General features: G+C 32.0%; 2 protein-coding genes across 9 annotated transcripts in view; one reads left to right on the top strand and one right to left on the bottom strand.

Moving 5' to 3' along the window:
- The window catches only part of LOC122633899 (synaptotagmin-5), a 93,771-nt gene that overhangs the window by 33,081 nt on the left and 46,908 nt on the right, over positions 1-13,782 (bottom strand). The window contains exon 1 of one of the 6 annotated variants that reach the window (XM_043822358.1): positions 394-502. The exons of 4 other annotated variants lie outside the window; for them this stretch is intronic. The gene's annotated coding sequence lies outside the window, so the exon portion shown is untranslated. Of the gene's footprint in view, positions 1-393; positions 503-13,782 lie in introns of those variants that run through there. One more of the 6 variants, XM_043822359.1, reaches the window with a different exon arrangement.
- LOC122633898 overlaps positions 7,429-13,782 on the top strand; it is a 49,228-nt gene continuing 42,874 nt past the window's right edge. Inside the window, exons 1-2 of one of the 3 annotated variants that reach the window (XR_006328218.1) lie at positions 7,429-7,527; positions 7,679-8,015. The gene's annotated coding sequence lies outside the window, so the exon portion shown is untranslated. Of the gene's footprint in view, positions 8,016-13,782 lie in introns of all 3 variants that reach the window. The other 2 variants (XR_006328219.1, XM_043822353.1) reach the window with 2 other exon arrangements.

Raw genomic sequence — 13,782 nt, 5'->3', positions numbered from 1 at the left:
TTTTCTTTTCTTTTCTTTCTTTCTTTCTTTCTTTCTTTCTTTCTTTCTTTTTTTATAACAAACATGAATTTATTCAAAAGAACAAGAAGTATGCGATAAATAATGTATCGCAAATAAATGTTGATTGTTTTATGATTGATATTCACAGTAGCAAGATTTTTTTATATCTTTCAACGATATCATTGATTTGTCCTACTTAATATCATGGTTATCTTTTTACCAATTATATTCGCATTACTATTTGATTTTAAATAAAAATATGTTTATTACTGAAAGACAAAAATTCATGATTGTTATTTTTATTGAAGATTTCTATACTCCATGTTTGAAATATCAGATTGATTGAACAATAACTTATTTCTAGTTAATTAAACAAATAGTATAATTTCTTACAATTAGCGTTCGTTTCAGTCGGTTTGTTGCGTACCATCAGTGATATATCGTCGAATATTTTAACATGAAAAGAAGAAAGAGAAGAAGAAGGAGAAGGAGAAGAAGAAGAAGAGGAGTAGGAGGAAAAAGAAAAGAGGGATAAAAGAGAAGAAGAGATAAATAGAATTTGGCGGGCAAACGTTTGACGAATTATCAGCGATCTTATTCGCGTCGCGGCGCACTTGCAACTGAGGACCTACGCGCCGTTCGAGGAGAGGCTGTGCGAAAGGGAGTTAGAAGAGGGTGAGAGTGAGAGAGTGAGTATTCAAGAGAGAAGACGACAGTAGGGATAACGAGAGGGAGAGAATTTTTGTAGGGAAGAGAAAGATAGGTGGATCATAATAAAGAGAATGGTATCAAGAAAATGATCAAATTAGAAGGAGAAAGAAAATAGAAAGAAAGTAAAAAGGTAGGCATCACAATGATTAGACAGACAGACAGACAGACAGAAAGAGAGAGAGAGAGAGAGAGAGAGAGAGAGAGAATGAATAGCGAAAAGACAGAGAAATCACAATAATTAGAAAGAAGGATAAAGAAAATGAATAATAAAAAGACAGAGAAATTACGATAACGAGAAAAGGGAGAGGAAAAAAGAAATAATAGAAAGATAGAGAAATCACAATAACGAAAAAAGAGGGAGAAAGAAAATGAATAGTAAAAATACAGAACTTACAATATTGGGAAGAAGGGAGAAAGAGAATGAACAAAAACAGAGGGACAGATAGATGGCAATAAAAAGAGAGATATATGATAATAAAAGAAAAAAGAGAGAGAAGGACAAAAAGAGAGGTGGAGAGAGAAAGGGAGGAAGGGAGAGAAAAGAAGAAAGGGAGAGATCAAAATAAAGTGAGAAAGAGAGAGAGCATTATCAAAAGAGGGTTTAGAACTACGGAGAAGAAAACAAAAAGAATAAGGGCGTAAGAAGTTTCTTGGCCAACCACGATATCTTGATGACGTTTAACCTTTATCAACGATGTCTTATCAGTCGCTTTTTATCATTTCAGATCGTGCAACATCCGAACGTTATCTCTTTGTTTATTGTTCGTCTATTTATTTTATCCACTCATCTTTTCTCTCTCTCTCTCTCTCTCTCTCTCTCTCTCTCTCTCTCTCTCTCTCTCTCTCTCTAATCTTTGTTTACTCATTTAATAAACGTTTGTTTAGCTTCCTCGTTTTCATTTCCACTTATACAATTTTATTTAATTCTTTCTCTCTCTCTCTCTCTCTTTCTTTCTGTTATTTAGATAACAATTATAATACTCGGTGATTGGTGATTATAAATAAATATTTACAGACTCGTCTCTTTCAATTTTGGACGCTTCGTAAAAAGCTGACAAAGGTTTGAATAAAAAAAAAAAAGAAAAAAAAAAAAAAAGAATAGTTTCATAACCGAACGTAAAAACTTTTTATCTGGTTTCTTAATAAAACGTTAAGTATTGTATCGCTTTCGTTCTCGTTTCACTTGGGTGTTCTTTCCTTTTTGAATAACTTTATATCACCCCGTGCTCTCTATCTCTTCTTTTTCTGATCTGGTACATAATCGTTCTTATGGACACTTCGTTGAAAAAGAAATTTATTGAAAAAGTTGAAAGGGAAGATTAACTTCGATGATCTTTCTTCTTCGAAAGATGTACAGGGTAATACAAAAATTGTTAGGCGATTTCATATATAGAAATCAATAAACTATTTTTCCAGACTTTTCGTATTAATGCATTTTTTTTCCTGTTTTTTTTTTTTTCAGATTGTTACAAGCTGGATACGGTAGCTTTTACAATTTTCGAAACATTTGGCCCAAATTGTATAAATATCGAGATATGTCATTATCTACCTGTATAATATGACGATACCGCAGGAATTAGAAATATTTGATGAAGCGATAACTATCCAATTTCATTTCAACGAAATGGCGAATGCTTAACAGATGTATACACGATGAAATATTGGGTATACTGACGAAGCACGTTTTGATGCTTGCAATAGAGACCATTCAGAATATTGTGTTCGAAATTCCTACTACGTGAGTCGATCCCTTCTACATGATGGTTGTATTGCTTCCACATGAATATAGAGAAAATTACTATTCACAGAGGTGACATTGAAGCAGCCACGACTTTATCTATACGTTTAAACTGTCTTTTAAATTTCATCAACATCCTAATCCGCTTATACGCTATTGTGTTCGGGATAAAATCATTTTTTTCTGTTCTATATATAAAAAAAAGAGAGAGAGAGAGAGAGAGAGAGAGAAAAGAAAAAAAAAAAGAACGGAAATTTACAATTTTCTTGGCAAAAAATTTTATCCATCGAATAAATTCAAGTAAGAACGTTACGCAAATCTCGTTTCAAAGATTGTCTCTATCATTCTCTATCTGCTTTGAACATTTACATAAACTCTAGGAAGAAACTTGATTAGAAACTTCATGACTGCAATTTCAATCGAGGACTGGATTTTAAACATTAATGTCACGTATTAGATCGGTTACTTTTTTTTTCCTTTTTTTTTCTTTTCTTTCTTCTTCTTTCTTTCTTCCCTCATAGATAATAAATATTGCGTAAAGTATTCAAACGTGTTGAAAGATAACAGAATGATAATAAAAGTTCCTTTAACATGAGATATTCATATTATATATATATATATATATATATATATATATATATATATATGGCGTGATAGACACTTCTAACGTCATTAGGGTCATGACATACAGATACCTTTCATTTCTCTTTTCCCTTTCCATTCCATTCCATTTCCTTTCGTCTTTGTCTCTTTTATTAAGTTTTATCTTAAACAACGAAGTTGCCTTCGCGTAAAATTATAATTTTAAACAAATCAATCGGACGTAAATAATCCTCGATAAACATTGTAGACAGGGGAATATTGTAACGATGCTTTAAGGGACGTCGAATGTTCTCCGATGGGAAAAATCATTCGGTATGCTCAAGGTTTACGGAGCCCCGCCACTTTTCTACGTATTCTTATGTCTCTCACGTTTCTTTGAAAACTCGATCGATATTACTTAACGCCTTCCACGCTACCTTATGGTGTTGTAAATAAAAGAAAAAAAGAAGTAAAAAAAGAAAGGAAATGAAAATGAAATTTAAGAGGAAAATATAAAATATAAATAATATATTTCGATAATGCAAATTCAAATATGGAGTTTTACATGTATGTACGTATAAGGTTTACACCATATATAAAATAATACGTACTTCGAAAAAGTGAATTTAAAAGGAGAGAGAGAGAGAGAGAGAGAGAGGGAGGGAGAGACAGACAGACAGACAGAAACGATAAAAAGTTATAAAATATATAAGATAAAAAAGTTGAGAGTAACCTAGTCTCTGAGATAGGTAAGAAGAAAAGTAATGGGAAAGTGAAATCTAAGAAACTTTGGAAGATTGAAGGAGACGGCAATAACACTGCGTGTGTTGATAAAATCTTCATGAGGTATGACCACTATCTTGAGAAATAAAAATCAGAAGAATAATAAATAAGAATTATTGATATATATATATGACGTCTTATATATATATATATATATATATATATATATATATATATATATTTTCTTTCTACACTTTATCTCAAAATAATATTGCCATGGCTAATAATATATTTATGATGAAAAACGATACTCTTCCAATCGATACCTCAACAATAAATTATGTAATCTAAAAAAGAAAATGTAATTTCTGTCATATTAATTATTAATTAATTAATTAAAGTCGATAATATAGGAATCGGTAAGTAAAGCAGTTGATAAAGCAGAATACTTAAAAAAAATGGTGATCAATACCATCAGCATCGATCTGTTTTATCGAGTTATCTCGATAAAGTAGAAACCTTCTTATCGTTTAATTTAAAAGACCACAGATACTACAGATTTTTTATATTTTATTTTCTTCTTAGAATTATCTTTCAATTTCTTTTCTTACATTATTCTTCAACTCTAATTCTTAGAAAAAGATAATCAATGTAAATGAAATATAAACAATGAATTGATAAAACAATTTAATGTAAAGTTAAGACTCTGTTGATTACTAAAGTTTCAATTTATTTTCTCTCTCTTTCTCTCTCTATCTATCTATCTCTATCTCTCCCTTTTTCAATTTTATTCGAAATTCTAATCGTTAAATCTCTATGTAACCTCATTTCCACGACAGCACTTTGCATTTTCATAAGCTCCTCCTCGTTGATCGATGCCTCGGAGCAGACAAAAGTTCTTGAAACATGACAGACCGAGAGAACGTCACATTATACGTACATTGCATGTTGCTTCGAGCAAGAACAAGAAAAATTCACGAAAAGGTCAGATTCCTCTTTTTCTTCTTCTTTTTTTTTTGTATTGCAACGAGGCAAAGGAAATCTTTGTTTTCTCGTTTCACGACGTTGAAAAGCATGATCTTTGAATTCTTCCAAAGAAAAAGAAAGAGAGACAGAATGAAAGAAACTTTCACCCTATACCACCCCATCCCTTGTCTTATTAAATTCAATAAAATGTAATTTTCGAAAATATATTTCTTCGAAGACTGCCGATCAAGAAAACCAATCTATCTATCTATCGATTCACGTAGATAGATATTTTTTGTTCATTTTCCAAAGAAACGTGATTAAATTCGACCAGAGATAAAGGTCGAATTGATTCAACGGGAAGGGAAAAGAGAGTGGAGACTAGCGACACTTGTACTATTTTTCAGAGCTTAAACGAATGGGAATACCAATCGAGTGGTGTTGGAGAGTGGATTGGAGGAAAAAAAAGAACAAAAAAAAAAGAAAGAAAAAGAAAAAAAAAATTGTATTAAACGTTGAATTGCTTTGACATTGATTGCAACATTCGATACTTCGACACGTACTCATAACGATTTCTTGTTTTCTGTTTCTTCCCCTACACACGCCCAATACAAAACCTAAATTATTATTATCATTATTTTAATTAAAATAATTTTTTCCTATATATAGACAAGACGCAAAGAGATAGACTATAATTATTTACCAATAATTTTCAATCGTTCCAATTCGTTGCACAAGAAAGAAAATAAAAAAAAAAATAAAAAGATAAAAACAAAGAAAAATAGAAAGGAAAATAAAAAAAGGATAAAGAACCCTGAGAATGGTCTAGCATCGAAAAGGGTAGTCATTGGATAAGAACGGAAAAGGGTCGTAGAAGCTGAAAAATAGGTGAAGGCTTTATAGAGAATACCTTTGACGGATCGTCGCGTGAGATTGGTGATCGACTCGATTGCCGGTCGGTGATCGTAAAGGAGAAAACGCTTGGGAAGGCTGTTTTACGAAGTAAAAGAAGAAGAGAGATGAAGAGAGGAAGAAGAGAAAGAAGAACAAGAAGAAGAAGAAGAAGAAGAAGAAGAAAATGTGAAACTCAGCCTTTTTCGAGAGAGAGAAAGAGAGAGAGAGAGGGAGCGAGGGGGGAGGAGAGAGACTCTTTTCTCTCTCACGATCAGAGTTACAGGTGGTTGCTCCTATCGAGAAGAGTAAAGTAAGATAGAAGAGAGAGAGAGAGAGAGAGAGAGAGAGAGAGAAATAAAAAAAAAAAATAAAAAAAAGAAGAAAAATTAGACCAATGATATTCACTTTGATTTTGAAGTGAATTTCTCCTTCGCTCTTTTTTCTTTCTACGTTTGTACTTTTTCTTTCCTTTTCCTCCTCGCTCCTTCTTTATTTATTTCTTCCTCATGCAAAATAAATAATAAACGAGGTGATCTTATTCAAAAAAAGGACGGATATGTGAAACCTCGAGAAAAGCTTGCAGAGCTTTGGAATGAGTTAAAAGCTGAAACCGGAGCTTTCTCGTTTCCTCTCTGATATCGCTTTAATATATAGAATCGCGGGTTAAGGAGGAAATAAATCGTTTTGCGGAAAACCATGTAGAAGAGAATAAAAGCGAGAGACGTGGCCATATCGTCTTTGATAATAGTAGTAAAGACTGTACTCCGGTCAGACGTTGATAGGTGACGCATTCTAAATTATTTCTGAGTTTTTATATATATTCATGTATGTATCTATGCGTACGTATGTATAATTCCTAGAAGCTTTATTAAAAAGTAATATTAAGAGTATGCAAAAAGATTTTAGCTTCTTGTTTCTTTTCCTTTTTTTCTTTTTCAAATAGTTTCAGTATATTGCTTAGTATTTTCTCGTTTATAATACGTAAAAAAAATGAATAGAAATATTAAAGGAATGTCAATTGAATGTTCGAAAGCTTTCAGGTTTTTCTTTTCATTTTAATACTTTTAGTACGTTCTTGAATATTTCTCAATTGTAACCTGCAATGAAAGTATTGAAAAGAAATGTTAAGAGAAATTCAATAAAATTCCTTGAAAGCTTCGTAGACATTTTCACTCTTGCAATATTTTCGATATATCCCCCGAAGCCATTCTTTTCAAATTTGTAATATGAAAAATAAAGAAGAAAAGAAAAGAAAAAAAAAGAAAAAAGAAAAAAACCGTCACGCTTCGCAATCTACATTTAACTTTCAAATTCCAAATACATACTTGTCTTCGATCTATATAGAAAAAAAATACACAGTAGTGTTCTCATCGTTTTCGTCATTCATTTTTTCCACTCAGAAAAAACGAAACAGAAATAAAAAAATAAATAAATAAAAAATAAAAGAATAAAAATAAAGGATGAAAAAATATGAAAAAAAAAGAATGAAAAAAGAGAAGATTGGGAAAAAACAAAAAGTAATATATAAAACATCCCACTGATTCACGCAAACGAGTAAAACGTAAGCCAGCGAACTCTAACAAACTACAAACTATGGTATTATCCCTGACTCCGTGCGAAGCTTTTTACCGAAGGGTAGAAACGAGAAGAGGAGAGTAGAAGGGTGCATGAAATAGTGGGGGTAGGAAGGTAGTGTCAGTCGTAGGCGTAGCAGAGAGAAAGATAGATAGAACAACGAAGCTAGTGGCGCCAGACGAGAAAACGAGGAACTTCTTTCGGGGTGGAGGAGAAGTGTGCAAGGTTTAGCCGAGCTTCCAGGTCCTCGTTCAGTCGTGCGAGAAGCGAGGGTCGCGCAAGCTCGCGAGCCCTTCGTTGTATTGTGAGCTTTCGCTTCTCGACAAGGACGGCTACCGGTGGTGTTGTCTTCGTTTTATACTCTCTCTCTCTCTCTTTCCCCCCCACTCTCTTCCTCTTCCTTTCTCTCTTTCTCTCTCACTGTCTCTCTCTCTCTCTCTCTTACTCTCTATCTCTGTCTCTTATTAATTATTTACGCTAAAATTATAGTGTGTATTCGTGAATCTTGTGAAGCGACGAATGATTTCATCAAAAAAGATTTTAATCGAGTGAGAGAGAGAGAGAGAGAGAAAGAGAGAGGGGTGAAAAGGAAAGAGAGAGAGAGAGAAAGAGAGAGAGAGAAAGAGAAAATATAAATAGTGAAAGATAGAGAAAGAAAAGAAAATAAGAAGAAGAGAGAAGGGAGACACAGAAAGGATGGCGTCGAAGAGGAACGAGGAAACGAGGCCACGTCCTGCGTGTGCGAGGTATTCGAGGTTAAATGCAGACGGTGACGAGGGGTCTGGCCAGTGATTTTGGTGTTATTAGCAGCTTCTGATCGAATCAGGTGAGTATTCTGATGTTTGATTTAATCCTCCCACCCTTCGAACATTTCCCCCTTTCGAGGATTTTGAAGACTTTTCTCGACGTCTGACCATTTTTACGGATATATCACTTGTTTCTCTTTCATTATCTTCGTTTAATGAATATTATAGGAATTAGTCACGTTGATGATAATTATTATTTTGATTTATAATGTCTGATCTTTTTGTAATCGTCGATCTTATTCTCTCTCTCTCTCTCTCTTATTCGACTTTTTTCTAATCACGTTTTAGAAAGGCGCGTTAAAGGTGTTATTTATTTTCTTTCAAGACGTTATCATTTTTTTTTTCTTTTTATCGTTTAACTCCTTTGCCTTCCTTTTAATTTCTTTCTAGGTTTTTTTCTTCTCTTTTTCTAATCGTCTTTTTTTTACGACTAAGAGACTGTTTAGTTTTTAATCATTATTTCTTTCTTGTTCTCTTCTGCCGTTTCTTTTTTCGTTCAATACCATTCTATCCCTTTGTTCCCTTCTTTTTCGACCGAAAGATTCGAGTTCGGTTTTGAAATCGATTCTCGTCATCTCAAATCATTAGTTACATTCGATCCTGCCATTCGTTCGATCGTCACGAAAAATTTCATTGTCCTCGTAGAAGCCGGGTGTCTACTTCGCTTCTTTCTTTGTAGTCTTCCCTCTACGGAAGAGCAATCAAATTGATCCTCTAACCGGTGTTCTCTTCTCATCTCTTTCTCTCCCAAAGTGAACTCTACTAACTGTTTTTTTATGGCCTTTTTCTTTCTTTCTGCTATTTTTTCTCTTTTTTTCTCATGAGAGTCGATTTTCTGAACAATGAAACCTCCCTTTGATACGCAGGATGTTAATCGAATGAAAGAGAAAATAAACAGAAAAAAGAAAAGAGAAGACTCACAAAATCAATTCTCTGATTTTGCTTTTTCAACGGACGAAGGACTAAACGAATTGAAAGAAAAAGGCGAACCAAAGACAAAAGACGTAATTAACAAGAGCTATTTGTTAATCCCATTAATTACAAGGATATAAAAAGATTTAAATAATTATAAATTAATCGATCAGCTGAATAATTGAATACTTTTTCGTCGACCTACATTCTGAATACTTTAACGCGATCGTTGGCTTTTCAAAAATATTATCGTACGTTTCAATTACCATTTCTTTTCAATTTGTAAACCTAAAGCCCTATGAAATGCAGATATTTCTCTAAGGATAACGACGTTAGATCGAAGGATCTCGTTAATGAATACCGAAAAGTGCCACGTGTTGCCGGCAAATCCTGATTTCTTCGTCTCCACCGGTCTCGATATATTATTTTCATCCCCTTTCTATCGATTCGTTGAGCGAGAGAGGAGAACCACTCTCTCTCTCTTTCTCTCCCACCTTCTCTCTGTCTCTCTCTTTCTTTCTACTCGTCTTTTGACGAAAAATGGGCTGAAGTATCGGTTGCGCGCGTGTGCTCACGGCCCCGATAAAAATAGACGATGTCTATCGTCGATGCAAAGCTAATGAGAGACAAGAGAAACAAGCTGTGTCTCTCTCTTTCTTTCACACACAACTCTCAATATACACGTATACACACATACACTCATCAATTTTTTTTTTCTAATGAATATTTACATTTCATTGTCCTAATTAAAAACACGATGAAATTCAATGTCAATATTCATATATATATATATATATATATATATATATATATATATATATAAAACATTAAAGAAATATTGATATATCGTTAGTCTGATTTATTTAATTGTCGTACCACTGTCTAAGTAATTAATATAAAAATAAATTAAACTTTATCATATTGTTTTAATTATCTAACGAAAGAATAAATGCAATTTGTTAAAAAAACAATTGTTAGACGATACCGAAGAAAAAGGAACTAATAATTTATTTATGAGAAAAATTGTAATGAGAGATGTGCGTATGTGCAACCACTTTGATGATCAACCATGCGTGTATATATATTTGTACGTATGTAACATATATTTGACTTATATAATTATTCTTTATGATTAAAAACTCGAACTGGATCGATTGATCGATCGATTCTTCGAGTGTACTCCAGTCGACTTGACCTTTCTTTTTTTCTTTCTTTTTTTATGCTAGGAACCTTGAAAGTGACTGTAACATTTGGTTGTCGAGAGAGATAGAAAAGAGAGAGAGAGAGAGAGAGAGAGAGAGAGAGAGAGAGAGAGAGAGAGAGAGAGACAGAGAGAAGAAAAAAGAAAGAAAATAAGAGTTGAAAAGGGAACGTGCCACCATTTTTATTTTGATGTAACAGCTCGTAGAGGCGTCGCAACCTCGTTTTTGTCTCGCACTTCTCTATCATCTTTCCTCTTATTTTTTATTTTTCTTTCTTTCTTTTTTTTTCATTTCAGCTCGTAAGCCCTCTTTCTTCCCCGTTCTCTCTCTCTCTCTCTCTCTCTTTCTCTCTCTCTCTCTCTCTGTCTCTTTCTCTCTTTCGTGGTCCGCGATCGATGAACTTGGAAAGTCGAGCCGAAAGGTAAGTACACACGTCGTCTTTCAAACACGGTAGACTTCAACGTTTGGATTGAGACTTTTGAAGTGATGCTGCGAATTGGATCGATTTTCGTAATGGAATAAATAGGCGTCTAGGAGAGAAATAGAGAGAAATAGAGAGAAATAGAGAGAAAGAGAGAGAGAGAGAGAGAGACAGAAATTTATTGATTAGTCATCGAATTACGACTATAATTCATATTTGAAAAACAAATTCATGTCTTTATTCTTTCTTTTTTTTCTATTATTTCTAAAGTATTACTTTTTAAATCGTTGTTTTTATTATTTATAATATTCATTTTATATATAGACATATATGTATGTATTCTATTTATTATTCATAATATTTGTATATTTCTTTTGATGACAAAAAAGAAAAAGAAAAAAAATTAGAAACAGTTTTAAAAGAGAAAGGTTTGAATAACATGCGAGTAATATTTTCCTTTTTTTTTAAATTGTTACGAATTTAATTTGAAATTATAAAAAGTGGAAAAAAAACGAAAAAAGAAAAAAAAAGAAATACGAAAAAATTCTGTTAGAATTCACTAATGATAATAAAGAATAAAGTAAAATAAAATGAAATAAAAAGAAATAATAATGGTCGTAAAAGAATAGAGAGAAAATATAGTAGTTATTTTTTATCCATAAAATAATAGGAGAATTTCTCTTAGTCGAATTTGATAACTTTATGATCGTTATTATAGCGATTCGTGGAATTTGCACGTAATCAACGATGTTCCCACTTGAATGGAGCTTAGTGGTGGAGGCTGACCTTTAAAATCATCCTTACGCAACCACCTACACACAAAATAGGCCAAGAGATGATTTATTTATTTTCGAAATAATTTCGTTGATAATAACAAACACGAACAATTCCAATACGATTATAAGTTCTATATTTTCTAGATACTTATCACAAAATAACATGATACCGTTATAAAAAATATGCTTTTTTCATTTTTTAATAAACTATTAATGTATTTTTTTCTGATATTATTATTATTATTATTATTATTATTATTATTATTATTATTATTATTATTACTATTGGTGATTTTATTCATTCAATATTCCTTTTTTAAATTTATAAATTCAATATATATATATATATATATTTACTTGTTAGAGTTCGTGTAATCGAAAATGTTTGACGAAGGAAGATGTTTCTCGATAAACCACCATCTTTTTTTTTATATTTCATTTATCTGTCTACTGCACGTTCGCGTCACGTGAAAATCGAGGGTGGAAATGCTTTTGCCTCGAGAGTCGTTTGCATTCGATATCTCGTCGACACGAGTGCTTTCTGCCGTCGATTGCTGACCTAAATGATTTTTTAAGAAAGAGAACAAAAAATAATCATGATAATTATTACAATAATCATTATAAAATATTGATCTTTTCTACTGAATATTATTGTTCTCTTTTTATTTCTTTTTTATACGTCCTTGAAGAATATACTTTTCCATCGTCACATATGGGACTAAAATATATGTAAGAATGCTGACGATGGGAAAAGAGAAATCTGAGAGAGCACTGTTATTCTCTTGCACGTTCTGCAAGCAGAGTATTGAATCAGTCCTTTTTAAAAGGCTCAAAAGTGGAATTACTTTGAGCGTGAAACGTAATAAAGAACGATTGTGAGAAATTGGCAGGATATAAAGGCTACGAGATATATTACTATACAAAGTTATATAATTCTATTGCAAAACTATTTTCTATGATCAATAAACATGTATATGCTGAAGAAACGAAGAATAACTAGAATCTTTGAATTTATTAAATTTGTATAGATTTCCCTTCTTTTTATTATCTCTTGAAACTCAATTCTACAACTGTACATATTAATTAATAACATAGAAATATATACTTCCTACTCGGAGTTTCAATTTCTTTTCTGTTTTTCCTTGTTTTATTTTTTTATTTTTCTATTTCAATCTATGGATCGTTTAACTCGTTCACATTTATTTATTTATAAACTCGATAACATCGAAATCGTACGGGATAAATAAATTTTAAAAAGAAAAAAAATGGGAAAAAAAGGAAAAAGATTTGAAACGTTAACTAACAATACAAATAGTCCATAGGAATGAATTTTTAAACAATCAAAACTGACTCGCGTTCATGTTCAATTATTTATCAATTTGTTCATCCATTCATTCATCCATCTGTCTCTCTCTCTCTCTCTCTCTCTCTCTCTTTCTCTCTCTTTTGCCAGAGGAAAAATTGGCCCTCGAGTTATTTCCCCTGCGGAAAAGACGTAATTGTGCACAGAAAATCGATCGTCCTCAACCATAGACTTTTATAAGCGAGTCTTAACGAATCTGACGATTTATCGTCTTCGATGAGAGACATTCCCCCTTCTGAATAAATTTATTTCTTTTTACTCCTTTTTCTTTTCTCTTTTTTCTTCACTTTTTTTTTACTATCTCTTGAAACAGCTAATAATATCGTTAAAAAACGCTCGTTAAATTTTCATTCCAATCGTTATCGACTTATCGATAGAATTACTTTCAATAATAAAAAGAGCATTCATTTTTCTACAATAACAATAATAATAATAATAACAATAATAACAATAATAACTTAATTGTTATTAATAAATAATAATAAATCGATCGTTAACGAGAATACCCCTTCGAAAAAACTGAACGTAAAAAAGTAATAAATTAAATAAATACTAAGAATAACATGAACAAATAACGTATTTACAAACAATTCATCTCCGTAAAATAATAATAATAACAACGATAATAAATTTTTGAATGAATGAAAAAAAAAAGAAAAATGAAAATAAAAGTAAAAATAGAAGAATAATATAAAATGATAACGAACTGATTCGAAAGACAAAGGAAACAAATAATAATAATAATAACAATTATTATTATTATAATTATCACACAAAAAAAAATAAAAGTTAATAAATGTGAAATATGAAAGATACTAAACATAATATACTTATTTTGGTGGAATAAAAGAGGACAGAGAGATATCACTCTTTTCCCCGAAAAGTTTCTTCGTTCCTCAGGCAAACGGACATTCCGATAAATGGAGTCTTAAATGCATTTAACGAACTAACGCTTTGTATTATCTCCTCGAAGTCTCAGTAACTAGAGTAGATAGAATAGGCTTCCGTTGTTCCCCTCGAAGGACTATTCGAAAGTTACTGCTACCTTTTAAAGGAGATTGAGGGAGGGAGAGAGAGAGAGAGAGAGAGAGAGAGAGAGAGAGAGAGAGAGAG

This window comes from Vespula pensylvanica, chromosome 13 (genome assembly GCF_014466175.1).
Source record: "Vespula pensylvanica isolate Volc-1 chromosome 13, ASM1446617v1, whole genome shotgun sequence".
NCBI lineage: Eukaryota > Metazoa > Arthropoda > Insecta > Hymenoptera > Vespidae > Vespula > Vespula pensylvanica.
Note: the sequence above shows the minus strand (reverse complement) of the source record. Positions and strands in the feature narration are given on the sequence as shown.